This window comes from Notamacropus eugenii, chromosome 5 (assembly GCF_028372415.1).
Source record: "Notamacropus eugenii isolate mMacEug1 chromosome 5, mMacEug1.pri_v2, whole genome shotgun sequence".
Classification (NCBI taxonomy): domain Eukaryota; kingdom Metazoa; phylum Chordata; class Mammalia; order Diprotodontia; family Macropodidae; genus Notamacropus; species Notamacropus eugenii.
In genome coordinates, this window is record NC_092876.1 from 9581863 (window position 1) to 9595962 (window position 14100).

A 14100-nucleotide genomic window follows, 5' to 3' on the forward strand; every position below is an offset into this window, starting at 1 on the left:
AAACAATAAACTCCCTGACAATTAGAGTGGAACAAATAGAAACCAATGACGCAAGACAACAAGAAATATTAAAACCTTAAAAGTGTTAAATAAATGCTACTTATCATTATTATTATCATTACTGATTATTCCTGGAAGTATGGCTTCTCTAATGGGGCCAAGGTTCTATTTGCTTTTTGGGGTTCCCTTCAACACTATTCACTCATATGGAATTTTGCAATCCCCTAGATATTATTCACATACAATATTAAGTCCTAAATGGAACTCTCAAGGTTCTTTCTCAAAATGGGGCAGCTGCTCCTGAACTCTGACTGTTAGAGACAGTAATGAATTAATGCACCTTGTGCTTCTTCCAGATTTATGATTAATGAAATGTCTTCCCATTTCAAGCTTTTAAAAGGAGAAATTCAGTTCTCATCAAAACTTCTTAAGTAGGCTGATATATTTTGTACTCCTTTTCTAGTGATGTTGCTCTAATCTGCCTCTTCTAAATTTTTGAAATATGAGGAAAAAATGGTAGGCGACCTATAGAGATAAAAAGAAATCATTGAGGTCAAAGGATATGGACAGTTACTTTTCAGAGGAAGAAATTAAAGTTATCTACAGTCATATGAAAAAATGCTCTAAATCACTATTGATCAGAGAAATGCAAAACAAAACAACTCTGAGGTACCACATCACAACCTTTCAGATTGTCTAACATGAAAAAACAGGAAAATGATAAGTGTTGGAGAAAACGTGGGAAAATTGAAACACTAATTAATTGTTGGTGGAGCTGTGAGCTGGCTCCAACCATTCTGGAGAGCAGTTTGGAACTATGCCCAAAGGGCTATAAAAAGATACATATGCTTTGATCAAAAATATTGTCTCTAGGACAGTGTTCCAAAGAGATCATAAAAATGGGAAAAGGACCTACATGTACAAAAAGGTTTATAGCAGCTCTTTTTGTGGTGGCCAAGGTGGAAATTGAAGGTATGCCCATCAAATGGGGAATGACTGAACAATTTGTGATACATGAATATAATGGAATACTATATTGCTATAAGAAGTGCTATAAGAAATGACAAGCAGGCAGACTTCAGAGAAACCTGGAAAGACTTATATGATATGATGCTGAGTGAAGTGAACAGAGCCAGGAGAACATTATACACAGTAACAGCCATAATGTGTGAGGACCCTTTTTGATAGACTTAGCCCTTCTCAGCAATGCAAGGACCTAAAATATTTCCAAAGGATTCATGATGCAAAATTCCATCCATATCCAGTGAAAAAACTATGGAATCAGAACACAGAGTAAAACAGAATATTTTCCCCTTTGTTCTGTTTTGTTCTGTTTTCCTTTTCTCATGGTTTCTCTATTTGTTTTAATTCTTCTATGTAATATGACTGATGTGAAAATGTGTTTAATAGGAATGTATATGTATAACCCATATAAGATTGCATGCTGTCTTGGGGAGGGAGGGAGGAAGGAGGGGAGAGGCAAAGGGAGAGAATTTGAAACTTTATGAAAGTGATCATTGAAAACTGAAAACAAAGAAATAAATAAATTTTGGGTAAAAAGAAACCATTGATAACTTTAGAGATGATATCTTCAGTTCAGTGATATGATTAGAAATCAGATTCAAAGTTGTTGAAAAGAGAGTAGGAAAAGAAGATATAGATATAGTGAATATAGATAACTTTCCCTAGGAGTCTGGTGAAGAAAGACATAGGGAATGACAGCTTGAGGGTATAGTAGGATAAAGGGAAGGAAGAGGGAAACCAGAGTGCTTTAAAAGGTGGCAGAGGAACCAATGAATAACAATAATAAAAAAGTTGATGATTAGATAGAGGGAATGACAGATGGGTCAAAGATCTGCAGGAAATAGTACAGAAAGGATGAATTTCGGGTTGGGGGCTTATTGGTCTTACCTCCCACTTAGCAGCAAAGGATCTCTAAATGTATGCCTTTTGTGATAAATAAGGAATCTCTCAAAGGAATAAAAGATAACATATTTACAAAATTCACATTTTGGTGTGGTGGTGGTGGTGGTAGTGAAGTCACATTCAACACTTTGTGACCCCAGTTGGGGTTTTCTTGGCAAAGATATTAAAGTGGTTTTCATTTCCTTCTCCAGCTCATTTTTCAGATGAGCAAACTGAAGCAATCAGGGTGAAGTGACTTGCCCAGGGTCACACAGCTAGTGCCTGAGGCTGGATGGGAACTCAAGTCATTCTGACTCCAGGCCCTGTGCTCTATCTATCCACTATGCCGCCTAGTTGCCAAGAATATAATAGACCACAGTAATAATTTTACACAAATTTGATAAAACAAAGATCTCTTAAGATGGCCCTATCTATGAAAATCAATGTCCTAAGATCTTACTAGCCCTGCTAATAGTTTAAAGTGATTAAGTCATAGTGATTAATAGGGCTGGAGTCTTGCAATATACTGACAAGTGCGCATAACTTCAATACTTCTCCATCAACTCCCAGATCCAATCAGTTACAAAGAATTTTTGACTCTGCCTCCATATAATTCACATCACACTGAGGTTCTGTTCCATAGGGTTGAGATTCTCATTTCTAATTTCCATGCAACAAGCAAACTAAAATCTATGTTTGATCCTCAGTAGATACATAAACACACACACACACACAAAACAGTCCACTTGTAATCTTCTGAATAATCCATCATATACTTGCCAATCATTGCCAATATTAACACCTCTCTACTAGTCTTCTCCATCTTTTCTCAAAGGTATTACTTTCCAATTTTTCATTATTTGCTTTTGTGACTTTTCTTTGAATCCTCCCTATATTTTACTTGTTTCTCTTAATTTGTAGAAACTCAGAGCAGACACATATTCTAGAAAGAATGTGATAAATTGATAATGCCCAATTCAAAGGTCGAAAAGTTTAATCTGGGTACACTAGATCACTCAGAACTCACAGGATGTCTTGAGTGCAGAAGTGACCTATAACTGACAATCAGACTCATAGTAATAAGGATTCCATAATCCATCAATATAAGATGCATCCTGAAAAACCTAGCTGAAAAACATCAAAGTTTTGGGTCAACAAGATGGGTAAGAATGTGGCTGAGACAGAAAACAAGAGTCAAGGAATGAGATAGGTAGATATTTTCAATATAAAGTCAACAAAACCAGGCAGCGTTAAGTGGGGATCAAAAGCCAACTTTGGCTCTGAGTGGAGTCAAACTCTTCACTGGTAAATAAAGAGGAGCAACAAACAAGATAACCTGCACACTATCTAGGTTCTGAAAGACATTATGTATTTTTAAAGTTGCAGTGGGACTGGAGAAGAATGTCCTGGTGGCTCTGTCTCTATTTAGATAGGTCAGAACTAGGAGCTCCTCCATCTGGTGCTGCCACCACCCCAGCTCATTTCTGTGCTAAAGTTTTAAATTTGCCATTTCAAAGTTAAACATGAATACAGTTGTTCTCTTTGACAATGGATTCAGAATGTACAAAGTTGAAAGGTGACTTTGCTGGAGATAATGCCTCTGGGGCTTTCTACCCCTCCATCATTGGGGGCCTGAGGCAACAGGGCATGGAAGTGGGTATAAACCAGAATGGGATAGAGCCCAAAGTAAAAGAGGAATCCCATTGATACCAACTGGGAGAACTTGGAGAAGATACAGTCCCATACTTCTCTACAATGTGCTCCATGTGACCCTTGAAGAGCACCCTGCACCTTTCATAGAAAGCTCCTGCATCTGCCCAAAGCTAACAGAAAACACACTGCAACATCCTTTATGTTGTAGCCAGGTGGGCTGTCATGCATATATCTAGTCATAACACTGACATTGGGATGGGCACTCTTCATTTGCTTGCTTTCAACCCCACTGAAGATGTTCCCATACTAGGTCTTCTCTGATGTCTCCTCCATCTCCAATTTCCAGCTTCTTTTTGTATGATGTCTTTCCTCTTGGGGAGGGGGGAGGGAAGAGACTGTTTTTCTTTCTTATTTGTATCACCAGGATTTAGTTAAGTATCTGACATAGTAGACACTTAACAATTGTTTGGTGTTTTTTTTAATTGAATTTATGTACTGCAGTGATGATGTGACCCATACTGGGCCAATCCATGAAAGTTCCGCCCTTCTCCCACACCATCCTTCATCTACATTTGGCTGGCCATGATCCAGTAGACTAACTTATGAAGACCCTGAGAAATATGACATCTTAACTGGTTGTTGGTTGGTTGGTTGTACTCCTTCATTTTCAAAGAGGACCAAAAGGCCATCACTATGTTAGAATCGAGTTTTTATGTGTCTGATTGTGGCTGTTCAGACTAATACAAGCTTGAAATGCTCTACCACAGGTTGGGCACAAATACTCCAAATTTGCTCATCCTGCATTTCCTTTGAGCTGTCTCAATTGTGTTTTGCTCACAGAGCACAGAACCTTCTCTGATGTGGGCATGCCATAATGAGAAGTCCTATGCCATGTCTCACAGTCAATTTAAAAGTTCTTAAGAGAGATCTTGAGAGTAACCCTGTATTGCTTCTTCTGACCACCATGTGAATGCTTGACCTGCATGAATTCTCCACAAAACAGCCTTTTTGTCAAGTATAGATTTTGCATTCAGATAACATGGCCAGCCTATCAAAGTTGTGCTCTCTGAAGCATAGTTTGAATGCTTGGCATTTACATGTGGAACCATCAGTTACAGCAAATGGAGAAATTTTGGATGCTGTGGATAAGTTCATTTCCTTCTGTAGTGTGCTTTTCAGGGATGTTCACACTGATAATGAGGTTGACACCCATTGCCAAAGCTGGCTCAGTGTTACAAGGCTCCAAAGGAAAGTATGGGAGTGAAGAAGTACTAGACTGACTACCAAATTGAAGGTCTAGAGAGCCATTGTGCTGGCCTCATAGTATGCCTGTGAAACATGGACAGACTACCAAGTGCCATGCCAGGAAACTGAATCACTTCTGTTTGAACTGTCTGTCTTAGGAAGATTCTGAAGATCACCTGGCAGGATAAGGTACCCGACACTGGGGTCCTTACTCAACAGCTTTACTAACATTCACTAACACTTCCTGCAGAGGAGGAAGTGATAAGTTGCCTTATATAGCCAAAGACTTAGCACAGAGAATGACTACTAGCTTTCTACTTCTTCTCTGAAAAAGAGCTTCGAGCCCTCTGGCTTTCAGGTTATTACCATTAATGAGAGTTTCCAGGGCTTAATTAACAGTGCCTAGTACATAACAGGCACTTAAGAAATGTTAGTGATTGATTAATTATGGAACCTTGTGGTGTCTATGAAATCACCTTCAATCTGATCATTTAGTGTGACTCTGTGTGTGTTCGTCCTTTGTTGCCAAAGAAGATGATGCCATCAGAGAAATGATGACATGACTTTCTTTTGAGTGAGGGAGGGCTGTGCAGGTCACCAGCCTCACTTCTCCTCCAGAGCCATCTGAATCCAGTAACCAGATTCATCAGGATGACTGGAGATGACCCAGGATGAGGCAATTGGGGTTAAGTGACTTGCCCAAGATCACACAGCTAGTGGGTGTCAAGTGTCTGAGGTGAGGTTTGAACTCAGGTCCTCCTGACTCCTGCACTAGTGCTCTATCCACTGCACCACCTAGCTGCCCCAGTGTGACACTGACAGCCAAAAGGATATTTATGCCAATAATGACTCGTGGTATCACTCACTGCTGACAGATAGAGATTAAAGCTCTAGACCCCAGCACAATGAAAATCAAGATGACTGTTGTCTCCCACCTCTCCTGAGCATGTCTAGAAAAGAGTCTCCATTCTGGCCTCCCAGAACACTTTCCAGCAAATGTGAATGAGCTAGAATAAGAATAAATTCGAGCCCTCAAATGCCCACTGCAAATGCTTCTAAATGGAGTGTTCTGGATTGGAGTTTTTTTTGGGGGGAGGGGGTAGTTGGTGTTGTCTTTGTTTTTCATCAAAGGGTATAACATGATAATGGCATCAGAAAGAGAGGTGAGTGGCTTTATTTTGCTTTTGGTATATTGTTTAGTATCAAAAACTGAAACAATAAAAGTTGCACAGAGTCCAACTATGTCGGAAGGAAACATTGCCAGAGTTCTCCAGAATCTTCAAGAATCTGATTGGACATTTTTAAAAGAGTCATGTCAAATATTATAAAATGCATTAACAGGAAGGTGCCTACCTCTATGAAGTCTGCCCTGCTCTATAAAAGAAGTGAATTACTTAAATCCAAACTAAAGAGGTAGTAGTACTGATTACATATAAATTATGTGATCCTAAAAAACTAAACAAGGTTTATTGCATCTTCTGCCTTAACTTCCTCCCTTTTTTGAAGATAGGATTGTCATTGTTTTATTATATTGACTCAGTTTACGCATAAACAAAATTAATATTTTCCCATTCTTTTAGATCTGACTTTATTTTGTGAAAAGCGTTTTATAATTGTATTCATATAGTTCTTGGGTCTGTGTTGGCAGGTAGATTCCCAAATATTTGATATTATCAACAGTTATTTTAAATGGAATTTCTTCTCCCAGCTCTTGTTGCTGGACTTTGTTGGTAATATATAGAAATGTTGATGAATTATGTGGACTTTTGTTAAACTCTGGAGCAATATTTGGTCTTGTAATGTTTTTAAATGGGTATTGGTTATCATCTGGGCTTCTTCCCAAGTCAAACTTTGCTTTTTGCTTTTTCGAGATGCTTAAATGAGGTCAAATGACAGCCTTCCTTTTTAGTATCCAAAGATTCCTGCCTGGTGGCTACTGGGTGCTCCTCCAAGTCCAAGTTGCCTATACACTGTGACATTTGATGCCCTCACTCTCTTCTCCTTCTGCTTCATTCTTCTCACCTAACCCTTCCTTGCACTTATCCTCCTCATCCTTGTCTTTAGCTTCATCCAAGATAGTGGTTTTCCAAATTTTTTTCTAGTAAAATTTACTCCTTTTGAAAAATATTGTCAGACTAAGGCACCTCTTTCCCCTCTCTACTCCCCAATATAGATGCAAATGAAGGTTTTGTGTTTTCTTTTACAGTTTTTCCAGAGTTCAGTGAGATTGGTGCCAGTCAGTACTTGGGATCCAGAAGGAGTTTTATTTGTGTGCTGACAAGACCAGCTGAAATGAAAGTGCACACATTAAAAGGGTGGGGGTTGGGAAGGAGCAGAGGCTAGATGCCTGTTAGAACTAATTTTAAAAATTGGAAGCATGGCCCACCTCCTGATAGAGAAGTAAAGGACTCAGGTGGCTAAAATGAGACATTTTTTCTTGGACATGGTCAATGCAGGAATTTGCTTTGCTTGACAATACTTGTTGGTAAAGGGCTTTGTTTTTCTTGCTCTCTCAAGGGAGGCAGGGAGTGGTAAAGAATTCAGGTGTGAAAATAAAATTGAAAAGAAAAAATTTGGAAGCATGCTTAATTTTTCAAGAATACTAGAGCACTGACATTCATGTCATGTAATCCTTCATAATTATATCAAGGTTTACAAAGTGTTTTCATAAAATCTTTGTAAAGGCAGCAGTACTATATTTTTAATCACCATTTAACAGATGAGGAAAAAGGCTGAAGGAAGCTAGGTGACTTAGGTATGATTGCACAGTTAATAAAGGCCAGGGTTGGGATTGGAAACTCTGCATCATAAATCCATCTCCTAATCTCCCTCTACTATGTCACACGTCCAATATAAGAACTATATATGTTGCATTCTCTGTTCCCTATCTCCTACTGAACACAAGTTTCCTCCTAGTAAAAGTGAACTTTGAAACTTTATTTCTTAGACATTTTCCATTTTATTTCAAAGTGCTAGATGACTTCTCAGATTGTTTCAAAACCAAACTGCTAGAAAAAGTAAAAACTTTCATTTTACCTTACCTTCTTTACATCTTATTTATTTTTCAGTCTCTTAAAATCTGGCTTCCTACCTCACTAATCCACTAAAATTGCTTTCTCTGTAGTTAACCATTTTTGAACTGTGGTGTAAAAAATATAGATACAGATAACTAGATAGAGAGAGAGATAGATAGATAGAGAGATAGATAGATAGATAGATAGATAGATAGATAGATAGATGATAGATAGATAGATGAGAGTTGGTTGTCCTTCACCCCCAAAGAGGACCATGACATCAGGACATCAGGAAGGTGATGTCATGACTTGCAAGTAAACTGGATTTAAGTGAGGTAGGTATATGTAAAGTCACCAGCCTCACTTTCTCCTCCTGAGTAATCTGGGCCCAGTAACATGAAATAGATCAGGACAATTGAAGATGGCACTGGATACAGCAGGACACCTTGGCCTCTTTAAGCTGATCCTTCCCAGGTGTCAGTTTGACAGAGGAAATGCCTGTTTGGTGATGAAGGCTAAGTAAGAAATGAGGCAGAGAATGGCCTGTTGTACCTACTCAAAAAAAAAATCAGTCTGGTAAGAGAAGATCTTCAGGGTTTCTGAGCAAAACAGAAACAGTTGCTGTTTACTTACATTCCCTCTGAGCCATCAGTGCCTAAACAATGAGGTGGGGTTTGAGCTGGGACCAATTGTTGGCCAATCTACCAAAATCAGAGTGATGTTTGTGCAAAGCATCTTAAGAAAGAGATCTAATGTAAATCCCAAGATATTTTCAGAGGGTTCAGTAATCAAAATTTACCCATTTAGGGTCAAAGTACCTTCAGATAATGGCATCATATGAGAAGAGTAGGGGAGAGGATAGGAGCAGACAGGAGAGAAACTCAAAATGAAATGGATCCCTGAAGCTGCATATTGACTTAGAAAATCAAAATTACCACATGATCTATATGGTACTGTGTTGTAATTATTTTGTTAAACTTTTACCAATTGCTTACATGCACATACACATACATATACATATAAACACATACATACATGTGTGTGTGTGTGTGTGTGTGTGTGTGTGTATAATCAGTCTGATTGCTGCTTCCCTGGTCTGAGCCCTGCAAGTTCCTGACCTGTGTTTTCACCTAAGCAACTGTACACTGCTTTTGGACTCAAACACTGTCAGCCACCTGGGAAACTCTGTTGGTTCAGAATTATAGGCTTTTCTTTGGTCAGGGATTCTTGCTCTACCTATTCTTCCATAGGCTGGGCTAGCTTCTGGAACTGATACCTGCTCTGTTTTTGGGTTTGAGCCACACTGCTGCTACTTGCTTCTGAAATTCTTCCTTTCTCAATATACTCCAATTGGGTTTGTGAACCAAATCCAAGGATGACAAACTGCCAGTTGGTACCTGTTCCATTTATGGTGTTTTCATGAGAAAAATCTGTGATGGAGAAACTGAAGCTGACTATTTTTTAATTGAATTATTTTATTTGTTTTCAATGTTCAACAATCACTTCCCATACATCTTAAATTTTTTTCCACTCTCTCCCTCTTATTCCCCCTTCTCTCCCCATTCCTTCCTTGAGACAGCGTACAATCTTATATGGGTTTCACACATACATTTCTATTAAATGCATGTTGCATAGGATAATTAAAATGAATAGGGGAAACTATAAAACAAAACAAAATATAACATAATACAAAAGAAAATTATCTGTTTCTGTCTGCGATCCAATTCCATAGTTCTTTCTCTGGATGTGGAAGGTGTTTTACCTCAAGAGTACATTGGGAATTTGTTAAGTCCATGCATTTCAATGAAGTACTAAGTCTACCAGAAAAATTCCTCACACACTGTGATTGCTGCTGGGTCCAAGTTCTCCTGGTTCTGCTCCTTTCACTCACCATCAGTTCATATAAGCTTTTCTAGGCTTCTCTGAAGTCTTCCTGTTCATAGTTTCTCATAGCACAATAGTATTCCATTACATTCATGTACCACAACTTGTTCAGCCATTTCCCAATTGATGGGCATCCCCTTGCTTTCCAGTTTTTGACCACTAAAAAGAGAGCTGCTATAAATAGTTTTGTGCTTGTGGGACCCTTTCCCATTTCTATGATCTCTTTGGGATACAGTCCATATTGCTGAGTCAAAGGGTATGCACATTTTTGTAGCCCCTTGGGCATACTTCCAAATTGCTCTCCAGAATGGTTGGATCAGCTCACAACTCCACCAACAATGAATTAGTGTTCCAACTCTCCCACATCTTCTCCAACATTTATCATCTTCCTGTTTTGTCATGTTAGCCAATCTCATATGTGTGTTGTGGTGCCTCAGAATTGTTTTGATTTGCATCTCTCTAATCAATAGTGATTAGCATGATTATTTATTAGCAAGGCTAGTAATGACCAAACAAGTGAGATCCCAAAAGCCCCTCAGTGGCCAGGAATGCATTAATCCAGACAGAGCAGTCTTTTATACAGTAGGCAAAGGTATAGGGGGAGCTTATATTTTGCCTGGTTTTGAGAGGGGATTTCTAGGACCCATGACAATAGAAAAAAAATTTAATTATTCCCTAGAGATTCCAGTGTTAAACAATCCATGACTTATGATTGACAAGGCAGAACATTTTATGATTCCAGAAATTCTTCCCCTTCCTCCTATCTGGGAAAAGAGGCCAAGCTGTAGCCCAGAAAAATATGGAAGTAATACCCTAATAAAGAAGTCAAATCATCTTATACTCTTCTGTTAAGTAGTCAAACTATCTTTTAAATCAAACCAATTCCTAAGTTCAGAGATTAAATATAATTCTTAATCCATAATTAATAAACAACACAGAATAAAGTAAGGTAACAAATTTTCAATTTCCCAGTGCCCTAGTATGGGCCTGACACTATGGTGCAAAGTCTCTCCCTGGGCTCTGCAGTGTTCCCACAACCCTATTCCCAGTATCTGCAGATGCTTCCCTATGTCAATCTGGGCTGGAAAATTATTTTTCTGGATTTCTCCATCCAGATTCTGTCTGATGCATTTTTTAGATCTGTTTAGAGTATTGTACAGGGGGGATGAACTTTACTGTTTTCTGCTACTCTATGATATTAGCTCCCTTTCTCCATGATCTTTGTGATGATCTTCAATGGTAATGCTTTAGAGACTGGAATTTTATGATTCATAACCATAAAGGAATTCCAAAAGAAATAGGATTTTTTTAAATGTTTTTTCAGTGTAACTTGGGTTATCCCATAGGGCATGTATGTGGATGGGCCTGAACTCCAGCCCATCCCAGTAAGGTACTAGAACTCTGGGCCACTGCTAAAGGATATGTGAAATCAGCAGTTCCGGCTTAATGACTAAGCCATGGTCGATAAGGAATTAAGAGTGATGGCTTCCAGTCTCATTCAAGGCAACCTCTTTGCTGACACATGAGAAATGTCAGCTCTCACATGGACTTTTAGGAATTCCCAAGCAGCGAATAGATGTATAAAGGAAATAACATGGAGTAAAATAGATCTGTAATAAACTGTGGGCTTTTATGCATTCCTGATTAAAAAAAAAAACAGATCTGACTAGAAATTTTGAAATGCAAACAGCAAGACTAAAGGGAAACCTAGAAAAATAAATTATAATGCTCTAAATCACTATTGATTAGAGAGCTGCAAATCAAAACAACTCTGAGGTACCACGTTACACCTATCAGACTGGCTAACATGACAAAACAAGAAAGTGATAAATGTTGCAGAAGATGTGGGAAAGTTGAAACATTAATTCATTGTTGATGGAGCTGTGAGCTGATCCACCCATTCTGGAGAGTAATTTGGAACTATGCACAAAGGGCTACAAAAATGTGCATATCTTTTGTCCCAGCAATATTCCTTCTAGGGCTGTATCCCAAAGAGATCATAAAAATGGGAAAAGGACCTACACATACAAAAAGATTTATAGCAGCTCTTTTTGTGATAGCCAAACTGGAAGTTGAGGTGATGTCCATCAACTGGGGAATGATTGAACAAGTTGTGGTATATGAATGTAATGAAATATTATTATGCTATAAGAAATGACAAGCAGGCAGACTTCAGAAAAACCTGGAAAGACTTATATGAACTGATGCTGAGTGAAGTGAGCAAAACCAGGAGAACATTATGCATAGTAACAACCATAGCATCTAAGGACTGTTTTTGATAGATTTAGCCCTTCTCAACATTGCAAGGACCTAAAACATCTCCAAAAGACTCATGATGGAAAATGCCATCCACATCCAGAGAAAGAACGAAGAAGTTGGATTGCAGAATGAAGCAAACTCTTTTCTCTTTTGTTTTGTTTTCTTCCTCATAGTTTCTCTCATTGATTATAATTCTTTTATGCAACATGACTAATGTGAAAAATGTGTTTAATAGGAACATATGTGTGGAATCCATATCAGATTGCATACCATCTTGGGGAGAGGGGGCAAAGAGGGGGAGAAAAATTTAAAACTTATGGAAGTGAATGTTGAAAACTAAAAAGAAATTAAATATTTATTTTTTTGTGAAAGATAAAATAATTTTAGCACATTAATTTAGGCTTATAAAATGTTGAAATGCTAACATTCTAATTGGGGAGAAAAAACAAGTATCTTTTCAGAATATGGAAAAAGGGGTGGATATAATAGCCTGACTCTTCACTCTGATCTGAACCAGAAAAAAAAAGAGGGCTGAACATACACATAGCATTAGGTGTGTAGAAACACACTTGAGAGGTAAAGAGAGGTATAAAGAAGAATAACACCAAGGAGAGCACAGTTCACAGGCAAAACAAATTTTAATTTCAGGTGAATCCTAAAGAAAATACTAATGTGGGGTTGAGTAGGGAGGGATACAGAAAATGTAAGAACCAGTTATTGGGATCTATGTGAGAAGAAGCAAGAGAGCAAGGGCACAAGAACAGAAGCAGCTTAATTCATCCATAAAATGTCTATCACATTCTTTTTCACCACCTTCTTTTTAAAAAAATATTTATATGAGAAGGGGGAATTTCCATTTTCTCCATTTTAGATGAAAATCCACCAGAAACCATTTTTTAAACTGATTAAGTGGATTCTGAATATTCATACCACATATAGAGATAGATCCAAAGATGACCAGTTAACTCTATACATACTGATTCTCCCTCAAATATCCTAACCACTCAGTTCCTCAACTTCATCACTTCCCATGAGCTACTCTTCCACCCCACCTCAGCCACACACAAGAATGGTCATGCCCTTAATCTTGCCATCACCCGCAAATGTGCCACCTCCATGTCCAAGAATTGTGAAATCCCCTTATTTGACTGTAATGTATTGACTTTTTACCTCTGCCATCTACCATCTTTTATATACCCTATATTGCATTCACACCATGATCCCCAATCCTTTTACCTGCTATTCTCTCCCAGGTATCTCTTTTGCACTAGCCACTCTCTCAGGGAGCCATCTCCAGTCATCCTTATTTATAGCTTGCCACTGAACCCAGATGGCTCCAGAGGAGAAAGTGAGGCTGGTGACTTTGCACAGCACCCTCTCACTTAAATCCAGTTCACTTGCAAGTCATGGTATCACCTTCCTTATGACATGGTACTCTTTAAGAACAAAGGACAAAAAGCAGACATTCTCTTATCTTCTCCCACTTTGACTCCTTGGTAAACCAAGTCAAATCTATTCTGCCCACATTTCTTGAGTTCCTAGACCCTTATCATAATGCTGATTATGCCTAGATAAGCCTCAATTTTGGATCACTCCCACCATTTATCCCCTTCCATCCTATACAACTGGTACCAAATGAAGGTGGAGAAAATCATGCAACTATTCTGACTGGTTCCACTGCAAATTTGTTATACAACCTCATTTGGGTCCTTTCTGCTGCTAGGCAACCCTGATGTACTTCCCTAATCAACTAACTATCCCAGTCTCCACAGCGGCTCTTCCAAATCTCATTGCTCCTTGAGCATTCCTTGGTTCCTTCTACCCCTACTCAGCTGAGAACCTTGTCTCATATTTTACAGAAAATATAGAAACTGTTCAGTTTGAACTCTTTCTTCTTCATCTCCAATCACTCAGATACCTTGTACACCTCTCTCTTTCTTCACCCCCGTCTGATACAATGAAGTGTCCTTACTCCTTACCAAGGCTCACTCCTCAGCTGGTTCAAATGATCCCATTCCATCTGGCCTCCTCCAACAGATTACCCCCTCTATCACCACACTCTTTTATGTATTTTCAATCTCTCTGCTTGAACTGGCTCATTTCCTACTGTCTATAAACATGTCCATGTCTCTCCTGTCCT